Genomic DNA, 17098 nt, shown 5'->3' with positions numbered 1-17098 from the left:
GAGAGAGAGAGAGAGAGAGAGAGAGAGAATTAGTTTGTGGTAGGGTTATAACCCTAGTGTGCTTCAAACTTACTATATAGCCATGCAGCCAAACATTGACAGATGCTTTGATATCCATGCTGTTGCTCTTTCAGCCTTTCTACACTTCCCACTCATCCACAAATGGATATTGCTTCACTTTACATAGAGGTGTTTAACAGTAGTGAAATGTTCTGCTTTTGAAGAAGACATTTTAGGTCATAGCAGTTGTATTATCCTTGGCTTAATGTTGATCATAGATGAATCATTACAGAGAAACATGAGCTTGAGATGACTATGGGAATAACAGAGGCGGTGCTGTAGCAAGAGAGTATGATATAGGTTAAAAATCGAGTTTCTAAGCACATGGTTAAGTCGAGTTCAGGCAATGCCACTGAAATGATAGAAATTATCATTAGAAAACATAGTTGATTTAGAAAAACAACATTGTAGAGCCAATCTTCAGAAATATACCATCCAGTCTTAGCCACTTGAAAAGTAGAGAGATGGAACTTTACCGTCTAAATTTTTAAAAAATGTTGACATTATACAAAAACCTCACTATGTTGACCATAATGCCCTTTCTTTTTTTCTTCCTAACACTATTTCTATTTCCTACCCACACAACATTCCCATAAAATGTCTTAAAAATAGAATTTCTTATCTATGGGGCTAGAGAGATGGCTCAGTGTTTAAGAGTGCTAGCTACTCTTCCAGAAGACCAAGGTCTGATTCTCTGTACCCACATGACCTCTCATAACTGTCTCTAACTCCAATTCAAGGTGATTTGATGCTCTCTTCTGCCTTCCATGTGTACAAGGCACCCATAGGATGCCCAATAATGTATGCAGATACTAATAAGTATGAAAAATAGATGCCCTTTTAAAAGGATTATGCATTGATTATTAGAGTGGATATAGGTACTTATAGTAGCATTTGGCAAGGACTTCATCACACTTTATGTTTGCACTTGATAATTTTTTTTTATATTTTCTTGTATTAATTTTGTTAAAATTGAAGAAATCTGCTACTATTACATTAGTAACTTCATCAATCAGCATTTATTATAAAAATATTCTGCCTAAAGGAGTATAATTGTCTGTTCTTGTTTGTATGCTTGTTAGGTATAGGCTCTTTCTACATAGCCTTGGCTGGCCAAGAACTCACTATGTAGACCAAGCTAGTCTTGAATTTCTAGAGATCCATCTGTCTATGCCTCTGGGGTATAATTTCCCATTCTTAGTATATGATTGAAAACTCAAAAGTCCAAATAAACATCAGAACGTATTGCTTGTTTTGTTCTTTGTTTCTCCAATGAGGGAGTTCAAAATCCCAGGCCTCTTACATGACAGCCACATGCTCTGCCAATGGATCCCAGCTTCATAGCTTTTACTTTTGGTTGTTTTTAATTATCATTGGAGCCATATCTGTGAAAGAGAAATTTTGTCTTCCCAACCTAACCCTCTTCCTTTAGGAATTTTAGTTTCTTTCCCCCCATAGTTCCATTGACATAACTTTCATCTCATTGGTTGATACAGTGTGATTTTCATTCTTTAAGAAGTTATTTGTGGTTATAAATTTTGAGTCATTGTAAAGCTCCTTTGTTCGCCACCTGTGGGCCCTGCTTTGCATGGGCCTGGTTTTCTCACAGTAGAGAATCTATCTTGTTCCATACACATTGTTCTTTTTGTTTTAGGAAGATTTCCCCTTTCTCAGCTTCCCAAGGGGCTAATTTAGGGTTTGTTAGAATTGAATGAAGATTATTTGTCAAACATATAAAAGAAAGTCTGTGAAAAAAATAATAGTTGTTACTTCCTGTAATAAATCTTGTTAGTTCCTCCATAGAGTTTCAGAATTCACCCTTATTCATCAAAGGCTATTTACTGTAAACACCTGTGAATTTTTGCCTGTGTGTTTATTTCCCGGATATATGAGCCTCTTGTATACAAAGCTCAACTAGCAGTTCAGTGCTTACCCAGAGAAGCACAGGAATCCATTTAGGAAACCCCAGGTTCCCTGTCCTTTGCTGGGAAACCCCTAGCATGTATGATTGTATTAACATTTTTGTCAGTATAATCATGCAGACATCCTCAGCTGCATGCATTCTTAATATTGTCATTATTTTTAAACGTTTCTTCTCATTTTAAAATATATTAAGAATATATCTTCTCCAAACCCTTTGTATGTTGTGATCCTGAGTACCATTCCAGTTGTGTCTATTAGATAAATTAGCTCTGGGGATCAGAGTAGCATCTGCCTCTTAAAGCTATAGCTAATAAACAAGCAAACAACCTGTAGGGTCAGGAAGTTGTTTCCACCTTAAGACGAAGTTTATTATTTTTACAAGTATTCAGTAAAAATAGCCATTTCACTGGGGCATGTTCATCTGAAGATCAAGGTTTGCAAGTGCAGAGGTCTCTCCTCATTGCCTTCAAGGTAGACAGACCCTAGAGGTTTTCTCCTGGGAGAAAAAGGATACAAAATAGAAAATGTTAAAAATATACAAGTGTTGGGTAGAAAGTTAGAGGAACGGGGAAAATAAACAAGGCAGGCCAGTAGGAGATGGGTTTAGGAATGCTAGGTCTACCTGAGGCTGGACAACATTTTATTATAACCTGTATGTTCTCTCTAACGATTTCCCCAAAAGGGAAAGTATCACCTATCACCAGGACTTCTTTTCCTATATAGTCCTTTGCCAGTACACCAATGGACTCCCAACCAGTACTTATGGGACCTTTTGGACAGCAACAAACAGCATGCTCTCTCCCTTACCACCCACACATCTGCCCATTCTCCCCACTTTTTCTGTGATGACTGCAGAAAGTTCAGGTGCTAAACATTGGTGAGACTTTGAAAGTGCAATGAGAAGCTATTGTCCTGAACTAGGCTAAAGGGACCCATTGCAGGGATGGGCTGTGTGAGGAAGTAAGTAAAACTAGGAGAGTTGATGAAGCCGGGACCTAGTGAGATGAACAGGGTCAGAGTGAGTCATGAGGATGCAAGGGGGAAGAAGAAGTGGGAAGGTGGGCACTGGGGATTTAGGATCCAGGAGTGGAAGAGTTTCCTATCATCACTACATCCAAGATGAAAGTGCTTGTGTGGTACCTTTGTTCTAGTTCATCAGTCCCTCCTCTGTGACACCTGGAGAGAAGATGTATTTATAGCTGTGGAATTAACTGAAGCATATAATTGCTATTAGAACTATAAGAAGATGTTTGTTGTATGAGGTGCTCGAAAAGATTTGTGCAATATATTAAAATATAAAAAGTTCTACCTCCATCCAGGTGTTTTAATGATCCATAGAGATAACAGACCCTGGAAGTGGATCTATGAGACAGGGGAGGTGGGGGAGAGGAGCTAGGAGTAATTGGCGAGGGGAAACTGTGGTTGGAATGATTGTTTCAGAGAAAAATGTTCTCTTCTGAAAATGAAAGAAAAGAGAAAAGCAGACAGATAAAAAGACAATAGACACCTAAATGCTGAAACAATAGAGAGTTTACAAAGTTTCAAACTTTGTATTTGGTATAACCATGCTTTGCCCAGGATTAATATTAATTGATTAGTACTCATTAAAATCAGCCAAAGAAACTGACTGGGTCTTTTATTGTAGAAGGGGAAAAGGAAGAGGAGGAAAAGAAGGAGGAGGCAGGAGAGGAAGAAGAGGAGGGGGAAGGAGGGGGGAAGAGGAGGAGGGGAATAAGAGAAGGGGGAAGAGGGAGAGGGAGAAGAGGAAGAAGAAGAAAAAGATCAAGGACAACAAGAATTAGTAGTCATATATTGCTCCTACATTCCTGCTCTCTCTTAGAAAATTTTCTACTCCAAGTTTAGAGAACAGTGTTGTACTCTAATCTAGAAGGTCTCTATCCTAGTTCTTATTTCTCCAAGTCTATTTTAGACCCCGGAAAACTAATTTTCTTTGTTTGAGAGGTTCTAGTCCAGTTTGTCTTTCTGAAAATGTTCCTTTACTTCCTGAGGTTGATCTATGGTAGTGCATTCCACTGGGAATCCACAACTAAGATAGAATTGCACATATTTAGATTCCTACAGATCATATATATTAACCCAATAGGGTGGCAACAACCCAACACTCGGGCAATGGTACAATAATCCCCTGAAATGGCATTTTCATGATCTCATGGCTTATTATAAAGAGAAAAAAAATCAAAAGCAATCCCCAAATACATGTCTGACAACCACATCACTGACCATTGTCTTCAATCTTGAAAAGAAGTACATAAGATGTGTTTCCAGAAATTAATCTAAACTAGAAAGAATACCAAAACCAAACTCTGGGATAGAAAGTGTGTTCTTTAATAGTATAAAAATTAATCATTCCAGTCCATTTGCAGCACATGAGGTGTGTTTAAGGCTCATCAATAAATCTCAGATAAACAGGAGTCAATAAGGCCCTGTGTTCTGTAGCTAGCAAGCTAGCTAGCTTGGTTCCTGTGAGCATGTTATTGTATATTAGGAATGCAAAGTTATGGACAATCAATTATGTCACTAAACATGACTATCAGAAGAGTAGGAAATTATCCAGGAGGATGGGGGGTTGGGTTCAGGGCAATGATAGAAAAGCAGGAAAGATTACACTTCCATGGAGAACCCAGCCAATAAGGACTTCAGATGGAAACATAAGGGGATTTGGAATATACAAATCATTGTTTTGCAATAAATCAGGGAGTTAGACACTTTTACCTTCTATCAAGGATGATTCTTGGTTTCCACAGAGACAGAAAGCAATCTAATATGACTCTTTTTCATTTATCTGAGTCTTCTGATCTTTTATTATGAAGTGAAGTTTTGTGCTTCATTGTTTCTCAGGGGCGAACACCAAAATGAGATGTACTAAACACTCAAGCTCACTCATGTATATGCCCTTTCTAATATGTTGATAAAATGTCCACAGCATGCAATACATATGTTATAGGTATCAAAACTGCATAAGCATGGTAGTAGGAATCTATGGAATAGGTACATCTGCAGCAGACGAACCATGAATAGGCATCATTATTTACCCCGCCTTCTAGATCAATACATATTTGGATTGCTTGTAATTTTAGTTCAAATACTCTAAATATTCTTATACCTTCTAAAGTATAAGAAAAGTAAAAACAAAAATACCAATGCTAAATGAATCTCATAGAATTTCATATATACATTTAAGCTTCTATTCTCCTATGTCTTCAGGCAGTATAGTCTAGAGATGTGAGTTTGTCTTATGGAAGACTGACAGTTTAAGCCATTAATTGATCTCCAGAAATAGTCTCTCCTTAGGGAGTATAGCTCAGGGACAAAGCACTTGACTACAGATACATTTCCCCCCAAAATCCTGGATCCTCATTTTCCACAGAAACTTTTTATTACTTATGGTCAGAGTTAGTTTTGATTGTCAACTTGATTGGATCAAGAAACGCCTAGGGCATCAGTGTGGCACTCCTCCAGGTTCCTGTCTGAGGATATTTCCAGAGCAGATTAAGTAAGATGGAAAGGCCTTCTCTGAGTGTGGGTGGTGCAGAACAGAAATGGGAGAGAAAGAGACCTGGCTAAGGTCTCGTCGTCTCTTCACTTCTGCTTTCCATCCTGATGAAAGCTGAGCAAGCAGCTCAGCCATAATCACTGTTAGGCTAGAACCCCTGCTGGGTCCTACACAAGCAGGGAAACCCCTTCTGTCCTCCTTCCTCCAACCCTTCCCTCATAGAGAAAATTCCCCTGCCCACGTGGAGAAAACTCCGGCCTAACAAATCATCACTCCTCCTCTTCGCATTTCCTGTAATCCACGCAAGGGCTCAGTTTTTGTATTGGCACAGTCCGGCTGTTAGCTGACACGTCATCATTCCTTGCCTAAGCTGTATAAAACCCCTTGCTCTAGCCTAGACTTCACTGATCTCCACCTGTGAGATCAATGAACCTGCCCAAGAATTGCTTCTGAATAAACCTGTCTTTATCTACTTTAAATCTGGTCTAATCTGACCTATATCAGCATCACTAAGGGAAAAAAAAAAGGTTATTAATCACCAGCTGGTCCTGACACCGTACTTTCCTTCTGATAACCAGATACATCTACACAGCACATGCAAATATAAACCCTTTTTCTCTTAAGTTGCTTTTAGTCAAGTCAATAGATGAGTGAGAAAGGGACTTGGAAGAGACCTCAGGACCAAAGAAACTTTGGGGGTTTGCTCAGAAATTTAGAGGTTAAGTCTTAGTGGCAAGAAGCACTGGTGTGGTACTGGATGAGATAGCTGAGAGCTTTTCATCCTAGCCTGAAGGCAGGCAGAAAGAGAAAGAGACACAGATACAGACAACAGAGAGGAAAAAGGAGAGACAGAGACAGAGACAGGGACAGAAAGAGGCTAGGGCTGGGTATTAACATGGGCGTTTGAAACCTTAAAGCTGACTCTGAGAGACACATCTCCTTTTTCAAGGATGCAAGCACACCAACCAGAGCATGCTCCTCCCTGTTAACTAGGCACTCAAATACACGAATTTAATTAAGTCACATCCCAGCTCTGAGGGATGAACAATTGTATCACCCCTACTTTACAGATGAAAAAAGCAGGGCCCAGGCAACTCAGTGACTTTTCAAAGTCATAGCTGTAAGACATCCAGAGAAGATCTCAAACTACACCTCACGGAAGTTCCATTGTCTAAAAGGACTCTCAGCCCAGCAGTGGAAGACCTTCAGACTAGACCCAGTCCTCAGCTGCAACTCAGGTGTTTGGTGTCTACATGCTGCTTTTCATAACTACCTCATCTCCAGATGGCTTTATCATACTTATTGAAGTTGCTTGTTTTTTGTTTTTTGTTTTTTAAGACAGGGTTTCTCCATATAGTTCTGGCTGTCCTGGAACTCACTCTGTAGACCAGGCTAGCCTCAAACTCAGAAAATCCGCCTGCCTCTGCCTCCCAAGTGCTGGGATTAAAGGCGTGCGCCACCACCGCCCAGCCTTATTGAAGTTGCTAAAGGAACAAACAAACAAACAAACATTTTTTTTCACTTCAAACGACACACCTATCCTCAAAAAAGGGCTGATAAAAATCAACAAAAAAAAAAAAAGGAGAGACCATTTGGACATGTTTTTGCTAGATTTTTATTTGTGTATGAGGGGCTAGAAGAGAAAGGGGATGGTCGGAGGACAATCTGTGGAAACTTGATCCCATGTGGTTCCCAGGGATCAAACTCAGATTGTCAACCTTGATGGCAAGGGCCAAATAAATACCTTTACCCACTGAGCCATCTCACTAACCTGAGAGGACACTTTGACTGGACTCACTTTTGTTCAGAGAGAGGCAAAGGACAGGAAAAGGGAACACAGTTCAGAAGTCCCACAATGCATCCTCTGTTGCAAGCAGTATTTATGTGGCCTTGAAGTTTAATCAGGAATTTTCAAATGGAAACACAGCGCATGCACATGAATTTCTCTTAATTTTTGGCTTTCTCTCTCACCAACCAGTTACTTCAATTCATTCAAAACAAGCCTGGGAAAGGCCGTGTGTGTGTGTGTGTGTGTGTGTGTGTGTGTGTGTGTGTGCGAGAGAGAGAGAGAGAGAGAGAGAGAGAGAGAGAGAGAGAGAGAGAGAGTTCCTATTAATCACATTGTACACCAACCACCCTTGGGATTAGGTAGATATGACGAAAAACAATTTTTTCCCTAACCAGAGAAGACTGGTGGAGCCAGTAAGGCTCAACTCAGGTTTCCCAATGTTATCTCAACATCAAAAGTCCATAAATCCTTTCACAAACCAAATTTCCTTTCTTTTTCTCTGGTTTCCTCTTTAAAACATTGCCTGTAACTTACTTCAGCTACTGACTTCTTCCATGTTTTATACTAGGAAAAACTGTGTGATTGGCTTCCCCAAGTTGGTTTATGGGTTATTTCCTTACCACTTTCCTTCAGACATATATAAGAACTCGTAATATCCGACTCATTCTCTTTACTGTAGCCTCTCCTATTCCCTCAGAATTAACATGAAAAAGTCAGGTGGAAAAAGAAAATTCCTGTGGCTTTCCCAGATCAGGTCAGGTTCCCAGGTTTTATTTAGATAGTGCCCTAAAAAGTAAGTTTATGTAATATTCTAAAAATTTGGAAATCTCACTCATTTTGGCTATTTAATGCTTATAGCATTAAAAGTTCCCCTCTACTGGTATGTTGAAATACATTACAGAGAGTTGAGGGCTACTTCCCCAACTCTTATAATTATAAATGGCCTTTGTCAGTTCACTGGAGCCAGAGAGAGCAAGGATCCTCAAAAGCAAGCATCTGGCCTCCTTCTACCCCCATGTGGTTTATTGCAGGTCATTCTATGGCTGTTGGAAAATAACTAACCACCTTGCTCAGAATAGTGTGCCTTCATATACTCCACAAAATGGGCTTTGCAGGTGACTAAGAAAGTAGACTTTATAGAACTCATTTCAGCAAATGAACTAAATGCCTGTAATCCTTGCACATTGGATGCTGGGGCAGAAGGGTTGCCACAAGTTCAAGGCTAGCCTGAGCTATGAAGTATAAAACATTGTCTCAAAACTATAAAACTGTGTTGAGAAATCCAATTAAACCATTAAACTTATTAAAAAATAAGTATAGAAACATTTGCTCAGTATGTTAAACAATTATGCCTAGTTTTTATATAGCATCCAATATAATATCCAAAGTTGAAACCTAACACAAAATATATTTAATATATCATCAATCAGTCATGAGTTAGTTATCTGGGTCCTGAGACATCATTATATACTGTTTATAATTAAACTGACCCAACAGAAGATGAATACAGCATGTGCTGTGCCATCCAAAGAGAGTAGTTTTTGCTTCATAGAGTCCTGAGCTCAAACACGAAGCTGTGCTGGAGTTTAAAATGAAGCAAACAGACCGAATCCAGTGTGTGATGATTGTAGAAGCACAGCTCTAATGATTAACTTTTGACCTTTGTATCCTTTGGGTCAGGGCTACTGGGAAGTCTGGGAACCAGCTCTAATAATGACCAGGTCAAACCAGAGGGATCTGCCTGCCTGTCTTTCTCTGACTTAGGAGAACACTGAGAAACGGCCATTTCTAAGAATATGAGGCATGCCACTCTATTTCTCTTCCCCTTTGCTGTGACTCCAGAGAAAGGCCCCTCACAGTTTTTTTAACTCTGGCTAATTTTTCTGCTTCCTCCACATTCACTCCTGCCTGTCTATGAAGCTCTTTGACTTTCTCATTATGAACTACTTCTCTGGTCTCCACGTGGACAGCTGATTATCTGAAGCCCAGGAGAACTCCCAAAGCACTTACCATCCTACCATTAATTTTTAATTTTCTGCATTGACATCTTCAACTCAACACTGGGTGTCCCTGGATTCTCTTAAAAATATCATCTGTTCTTGTAATTCTTCTTCCTTCTTTGATTTTACATTAACCCAGTTGTAGGCATTTTGGAAAAGGGGTGGGCTCAGCTTCCTTGCATGTAAAGAAACAGTTAAGTACACAGAAAAGCAAGGGAAATGATGATGATGATGATGATGATGATGATGATGATGATGATGATGATGATGATGATGATAAGACAAATCTGAAGAAGACAAAGAAGGAGGGGAAGGGCAAAGGAATGGGGACCAAGACAGAGAAAGAAGGAAAAGAACAAGTAGAAGAAAAAGAGGAGAAGAGGAGGAAGAATTATTAAAGGAGCAGACAGTCAAGGCACTGGAGAGATAGCTCAGATGTTAAAAGCCCTGCATGTTTTCTTAGAGAACCTAAGGTCATTATCCAGCACCCACATTGTGGCTCACAACCATCTGCAACTCAAAATCTGCTACTTTCTTCTGATCCCTTCATGAGCCAGGCACATATGTTGTATATAGACAAAACATTTCTACACACAAAAGTAAATCTAATGTTTTCTTTTTTAATTGCAGATATCTTTTTTATCATCAATAAAAAGGAACTGACATTTCTGTTGTTTGTGATTTTTGCCACTCTATCTTTTTTATTTTATTTATTTATTTATTTATTTATTTTCAAGACAGGGTTTCTCTGTGTAGCTCTGGCTGTCCTGGAACTCACTCTGTAGACCAGGCTGGCCTTGAACTCAGAAATCCACCTGCCTCTGCCTCCCAAGTGCTAGGATTAAAGGCGTGTGCCACCACTGCTTGGCCTATCATTTTATTTATGTGCACATTATCATTCTCTCTAGACTGTTACCTTTTCTTAATTTATGTCAGGGAAGTTATAATAACTAATGTCAAACTACTGAAACAAAAAAATATAATTCTCATGATAGCTTACCACTATTTCTGGAACATTGATTACTTTTATAGCTAACTTGTTAACTTATATTAGTTAACTTGTTCACTGCTGTGACAAAATATCTGATGTAAGTAAATTTAGAAAGGAAGGGCCTTACTTTGGCCCAGGGTTTGATGGCACAGTTCATCCTGGTGGGGAAGGCACTGATGCAGGTGCATGAGGCAGCCAGGAATTTGCATTTGAAGTTTGGAAGCAGAGATGGATGAATGCCGCTGAGAAACTGCTTTCTGCCTTTGGACCATGTTGAGAAACTGGCTTGGTTGGTGGGACTCCTCACGTTTAGACCGAATCTTCCATATTCTATGAAAAGAATCTAAGACATCATCATAGACATACTATAATAGCAATTGTTCTTTTGCTGTGATGAGATACTATAAGCAAAGCAACTTATAGACGTGAGTATTGAGTTGGGCTTCTTGTTGTGGAGGGATAGGACTCTATCATAGGGGAACCATGGCACCAAGCAAACATGGCATTTCTGAGCAGAAAACTGATTGAGTACATCTTAGACCACAAGCATTAAGTACATAACTAAATCAAAAAGGTTTGTCTTAGGCAGGGTTTCTATTCCTGCGCAAACATCATGACTAAGAAGCAAGGTGGGGAGGAAAAGGTTTATTCAGCTTACACTTCCACATTGCTGTTCTTCACCGAAGGAAGTCAGGACTGGAACTCAAGCAGGTCAGGAAGCAGGAGTTGATACAGAGGCCATGGAGGGATGCTCCTTACTGGCTTGCTTCTCCTGGCTTGCTCAGCCTGCTCTCTTACAGAACCCAGGACTTCCAGCCCAGGGATGGCACCACCCACAAGGGGCCCTACCCCCTTGATTACTAATTGAGAAAATGCCCCACAGCTGGATCTCATGGAGGCCCTTCCCCAACTGAAGCTCCCTTTCTGTGAGAACTCCAGCCTGTGTCAAGTTGATACACAAAACCAGCCAGTACAATTGACCCCTTGTCAACTTGACACACAAACACATCACTATTAAGCCTCAACCCTTACTTTCTTATTCATCCCCAAGATCTAAATAACTTTAAAAGTCCTACAGTCTTTACATATTAAAAACTCAATCCATTTAAAATGTACAATGTCTTTTAAAATTCAAAGTCTCTTAATTGTGGGCTCCACTAAAATACTTTCTTCCTTCAAGAGGGAGAAATATCTGGGCACAGTCACAATCAAAAGCAAAAATCAAATTCCAACCGTCCAATGTCTGGGATCCAACTCACAATCTTCTGGGCTCCTCTAAGGGCTTAAGTCACTTCTCCAGCTCTGCCCTTTTTAGCACACACCTTGTCTTCTAGGTTGCAGAAGCCTGTACTCCACTGCTGCTGCTGTTCTTGGTGGTCATTCATGGTACTGGCATTCACAGTTGCTTTGCTTATAGTATCTCATCACAGCAAAAGAACAATTGCTATTATAGTATGTCTATGATGATGTCTTAGATTCTTTTCATAGAATATGGAAGATTTGGTCTAAATGTGAGGAGTCCCACCAACTTAGCCAGTTTCTTAACATGGTCCAAAACACTGCTGTCTTCTACTGTAACCAGGCTTCACCAATAGCCTCTCATAGGCTCTCTTCATGTTGTCAAGCTTCAACTCCTTTGCATGATCCCTTCAGTCCTGGGCCATCTATTGCAACTAAGGCTGCCCCTTCACCAATGGCCTTCCATGGCCTCTCACTGTGCTGAGCCTCAGGTGCTCTTCATGACCCTTTCATGCCTTCAAAACCAGTACCACCTGGGTGACTCTTACTTGTTACCATGTCCTGCTGCAGCACAAGGTACAACTTTGGCTATCTCTGGAACACAGCCTCTTTGTGCTCTCAGAAAACACTTCCAGAAGATGTCACCAGAGTGATGCTAGCCTTTTCTTAATCTCTGCTAATTTCTTAGCTCCTGACCCATGTATTTGAATTATTAGAAATTTATGTGAAGCAGCAGACAATAAATTGGCAATTCAAGATTATATTTATGTATGTCACATGCAGCATAAGCATGATGGCTAATTTTGTTTGTGAACATGATACACCTGAAAGAAGGAAGCTCAATTGAAAAGTTGTCTCCATCAGATTGGCCCATAGACATTTCCTGGATTAACAACTGATGGAAGAAAACCCAATCTACTATGAGTGGTAGCATCCCTAAGCAGAGAGACCTGGGCTTTACAAGAAAATATAGCTATCTATGAAAATTGGAGCAGGCCAGTAAGAAGTATTCCCTCTCCACTTGTTTCTTCTTCAGTATCCTGCCTTGGCTCTTGATAATGGACTACAGTCTGTAAGATAATATACCCTCTTCTCCCCAAGTTGCTTTTAGTATTAATGTTTATCACAACAACAGAAATCAGACTAGAACTTTAAGCCATTAAAATCAGAGCAGAAAAGACTGAGTTTGTTTGGATATTGACTTGATTTTCTAATAGATGATTCCTGACATTGTCTTTCCAAGAACTATGACATTTCAGCACATAAAGAACAGGCTGACATTTAAAGGCTATGCTATGCTTGCTAATTTTCAACAGTATTTGTGAGCCATGCTATTTATCAGAACCTATAGTAACCAATTCCAGACTAAATTCATAGTTTGTTCTTGTACTGATAGGTTAAGTGACTATGCCAAGTTTATAGTCAAGAACTGGAAGGGTCAGGCCCCTTAAAGAGGAGCAGAAAGTATATACATGGTTTTTAGGCTCTCTGTCTTTTGTTAGGAATACAATTATGAATATTGAACAATGTATTTTATTAATATCTAGATGGCTCCTTTGATTTATATTCAGAGACTACTTAATATGCTCAAATTCTTCAAGTTGATATTGCATATATGCTCAGTAATGCCAAAAGATCCATACTAATATCAAAACATGTGCTTAAAGAAAAGAAAATTCTAGAAGAACTGATGATGGTACTGGTGATAAGGACCCACATGAAACAGCCTTAGCACCAAACTCAATCCTTAGAACTCACACAACATAAAGAGAAAACAAACTTACACACACTCTCCTTCTTTGGCTCTTCGTATTGTGGCATGTCATTCTCATATCCTGCATGGAAATTAGATGATGTATTTTTTTTAAAAAAAAAAACTTAGGTCCAACAAGATGTGTCAGACAGAGAAGGTGCTAGTCATCAAGCCTAGACATCTGAGATTGATTCCTGAGACACATATGGTAGATGGAGAGATGTCAGCTCTCTGTTGGCAGGTCCAGATGAGAAGAGAGAACCCAGTCAAGTCTCTCAGGCACTGAGCAGGACAGTGGTGTCTCAGCCCAAAACACACACACCCAGGTCAGGAGTCTGTCAAAGCAGGAACTTGTTTTATTGTATCAGTCCTTTGTTTATATAGGGTTGAGGGGATTTTTGGTGAGGTGAGATGACGTAGAGGGCAGAAGGGTTACAGAGGGTATGGGGTGACTGACAGGACCAATAAAGTTATTCTACATCAGTGGTAGGTAGGCAAAGGTGGGCTTAAGCAGGTCGTGTTGAGTCATTCCAGTACAGAAGTGAACAAGACAGGTCTCTAAACTCAAGCAAAAGCTCAGGCTTCCTCACTAGGCCTCAGTATTGGCCCAATAAAGCCCAACAGAGAGATAACACACAGAATAAATAAACTCATGTAAAAGAAATTAAAAAGAAAGTGAAAATAGCATTTATTCTAGTTAAATCCGGTTGGTTCAATAGAATATTTTTATTATGTAGAGTTGAAGTTGCAGTATCAAAAGGAATTCTAAGCAGGATTTCATAAAAATAATTTAATTATCTTGGAATCCCTACTTGTTTTTTTTTTATCAATGTGATGGAATGCATAAATATGTTGTGAAAATGTATGAAGATGTTATTATTTACAAGTCAGGAATCTTATGACATTCTGTGTTTGTCTCCATCCTTTATTTAATATCAAATGTGAATTTTTCCATCCTAATTGTTATCTATGGGTTTGTCACTCATGTCTAATATATATATTCATGTGTGTGTGTGTGTGTGTGTGTTTCCTATCAATTCCTTCTAAAGCCAGTGGAATTTGCTTACCACTTAAAACAACAACTAAGTAAAAAAATTAAAGTTATTTTTCCTGTACCAATATAGAAAAACATTATAATGACTATCATCTTTAAGATACAGAAAATATATTATGTAGCTTTGCTCTATAGAGAACTCACAGGGACCCCCAATATTCATTACCAAACAGTACTAACACCTATGCTAATTGATGAAGCCTTTGCTGGAAGATTCTGAGGTCACAGCCTTGCTGCTTCCTGTGTGTAAATACACAGAACGGGATCTAATTAGACACAAGAGGAAATGCTGCCTAGGGAATATATCTGGAATACACAAAGGTGTATTCAAGGCCATGCTGAAAGAGACTGCTGTTTTGTTACCTGATATGCCTATTTTTATTTCCCTCTAAGCTTTATGGAATAAATGGATCTCCACCTAAGAATAGAGACAGCAGGGTTGAGCTCAGTTACATGTGTCAGGAATAATGGGGAGAGACTGTCTAGCATGAAGCACCTGCTTCATCGTGAATAATACACAAAACCATCGAACGCTATTACAGTGTAGCATCTCAATCAGAATTGAATGAACATCATCTGCTGTGGGTTTGCCTTTGTATAAAATTTTCTAGTTGTACTGATAATCATTGTGGCATATAACATTTCAGGGGACATTGGATTACCAAGATGGACAATTGGCCTACATCACTCAAGCAAGCTATCCTTTCACTCTGACAGTTAAAGAAAACCACAGTAATTTTCAGTGCAAGCAGAAGCTATGAGTGTGTGAACTAAATGCTCTCAATACTTATATGATCTTTGAAGAAATATCTTCTTGGTAGGAAGTTAGTTTTCATTGGTTTTAGGCCTACAATTATTGTTATGGAATAAAAATTCAAGCTATATGACAGTATTCATTCTTCGATGAAAAAGTAGAAAGTTACCACAAATAACTTTTGTAATACTGTTGCAATAGATGAGGTTAGAAACTGAAAACTTTTTTTCTCTTACTGCATGTATGGCATACTGCTGATGTCATATATGACAAAAATCACCATACTGCATAACAATACACCCTTTACATAAGAAAAGCCTGAGTTGACCATTTGAGGTCACTGTTTGCTTCTTGTTATATCTACCAAGTACTGAATTTTGGAAGTGATTTGTCACAGATATTTTGACTTCTTCAACACATTATTAGTGGAATCACATTTAATTTTTTTATTTAATTGGTCTTTCTACTTAAGAAATACTGAAAATCCAGAAAAGTTAAGTTTGTACTAAGTGCAGTGTGAAGATTTTCAACAGAGCTTAGGGGAAAACATGACAGGAAGACAATTGGCCTCTCCTCTGTAGAGGGACTTTAGCTTTTCAACTTTGTCTTAACAATGGAGTTATCCATGCCAAAAATGAAGGTAGCATTTGAAAAATAAAGGTAGCATTTGAAAAATGAAGGTAGCATTTGAGTTAATTTACCTAAAGCAAGCCTAATAAATGATAGTTTCAATCATTGTATAGATTTGTATATTGTCTGTTATACAGTTGGAATGGACTCATGTCTTTGAAAATGATAAAATTATACAACCACAATTGTGTGTGTGTTGTTTGTTTGTGTGTGAGAGAGATGGGGGAGAGAGAAAGAGAAAGAGAGAGATAAAAAGAGAGGGGCAGAAAGAGAGAGAGAGAGAGAGAGAGAGAGAGAGAGAAAGAGAGAGAGAGACTACATATTAGTATGTTGCTCCAACTACACCATTGCTCTTGAATCTTACCTTATGAATTAGACCACAGGGAAGGAGATGTGATGTGCCTAGCATGGAGGAGTGAAAGGGATAGAATGAATTGCTGCCTGTATCCTTATTGAACCTACAGCCTCACAATCTTTTACATACTTTCCTTTCCAAGTGAGCCAGATGGCCACAGGCAATAAAACACAATTCAAGCTCCTTAATTTATTTTACATTTTCTGCCATTAAAGTCCATCAGCAAAAACAATTTAATAATGGTGAACCTCAAAAATATTAAGCAAAGCCTAGAAATACATTTCACTCTCTAATTGTGTTCCCATTAGAATTCAGGTCCCATGGAATAGATGTGGTAAGTAAAATTAAGTTGACATAAGGTATTCCTTAATGTAGGATGCTTTGTGTTCATGGAGCTTTGATAAACAGCCATGGAGAGCTAGCAGTTTAGAGAATTTGGAATAGAATATTGCCCCAAACACACATGATTTTCGGTCTTGCTCTAATGTTGCACAGAGATTTTTCTATCCAGTAATAGAATTTCAGTTGTAAAGCATACAAATAAGATCTATATAGCATCTTTTTTAGTTTTATTGTTCACAAACCAGTACTTGTCCAAGAGAGTAGAATATTCTTCATGCTTCTTTACCAATGTTTTCCTAGCATCTACATTCTCCAACAAAGAAAGAAATTAGATTAAAGGGAATGCTTTCACTGACTTCTTTATTGAAAATCTTGCCCTTTAACTCCTCTTGTTATATTTTTATCTTGGATATGGTGTATAGATAAATAAACTCTAACCATCTTTAGATGTGATAAATGTGACACGGAGGGACCCCTTATCGCCCCCCTCCTCCCTCCTCCCCTCTTTCCAGCCCCCCACCTCCAACTCTATTCCAGCCCACTATTCCTTCTGGGCCCCCATGTTCGGCAGAGCTCATAATTAAGTTAGTCAATGCCTCGATTGCTACGCTCAAAAATGATGGTTCTCTTAGAATAGTTTATATTTACCTGAGGGATAAAAGGTATGGGTCAGTCCTGAAGAAGCCGTTCTGAA

The sequence above is a fragment of the Mastomys coucha genome, unplaced genomic scaffold (genome assembly GCF_008632895.1).
Source record: "Mastomys coucha isolate ucsf_1 unplaced genomic scaffold, UCSF_Mcou_1 pScaffold5, whole genome shotgun sequence".
NCBI lineage: Eukaryota > Metazoa > Chordata > Mammalia > Rodentia > Muridae > Mastomys > Mastomys coucha.
The sequence above is the reverse complement of the archived record's forward strand: the minus strand, read 5'-3'. Positions refer to the sequence as shown.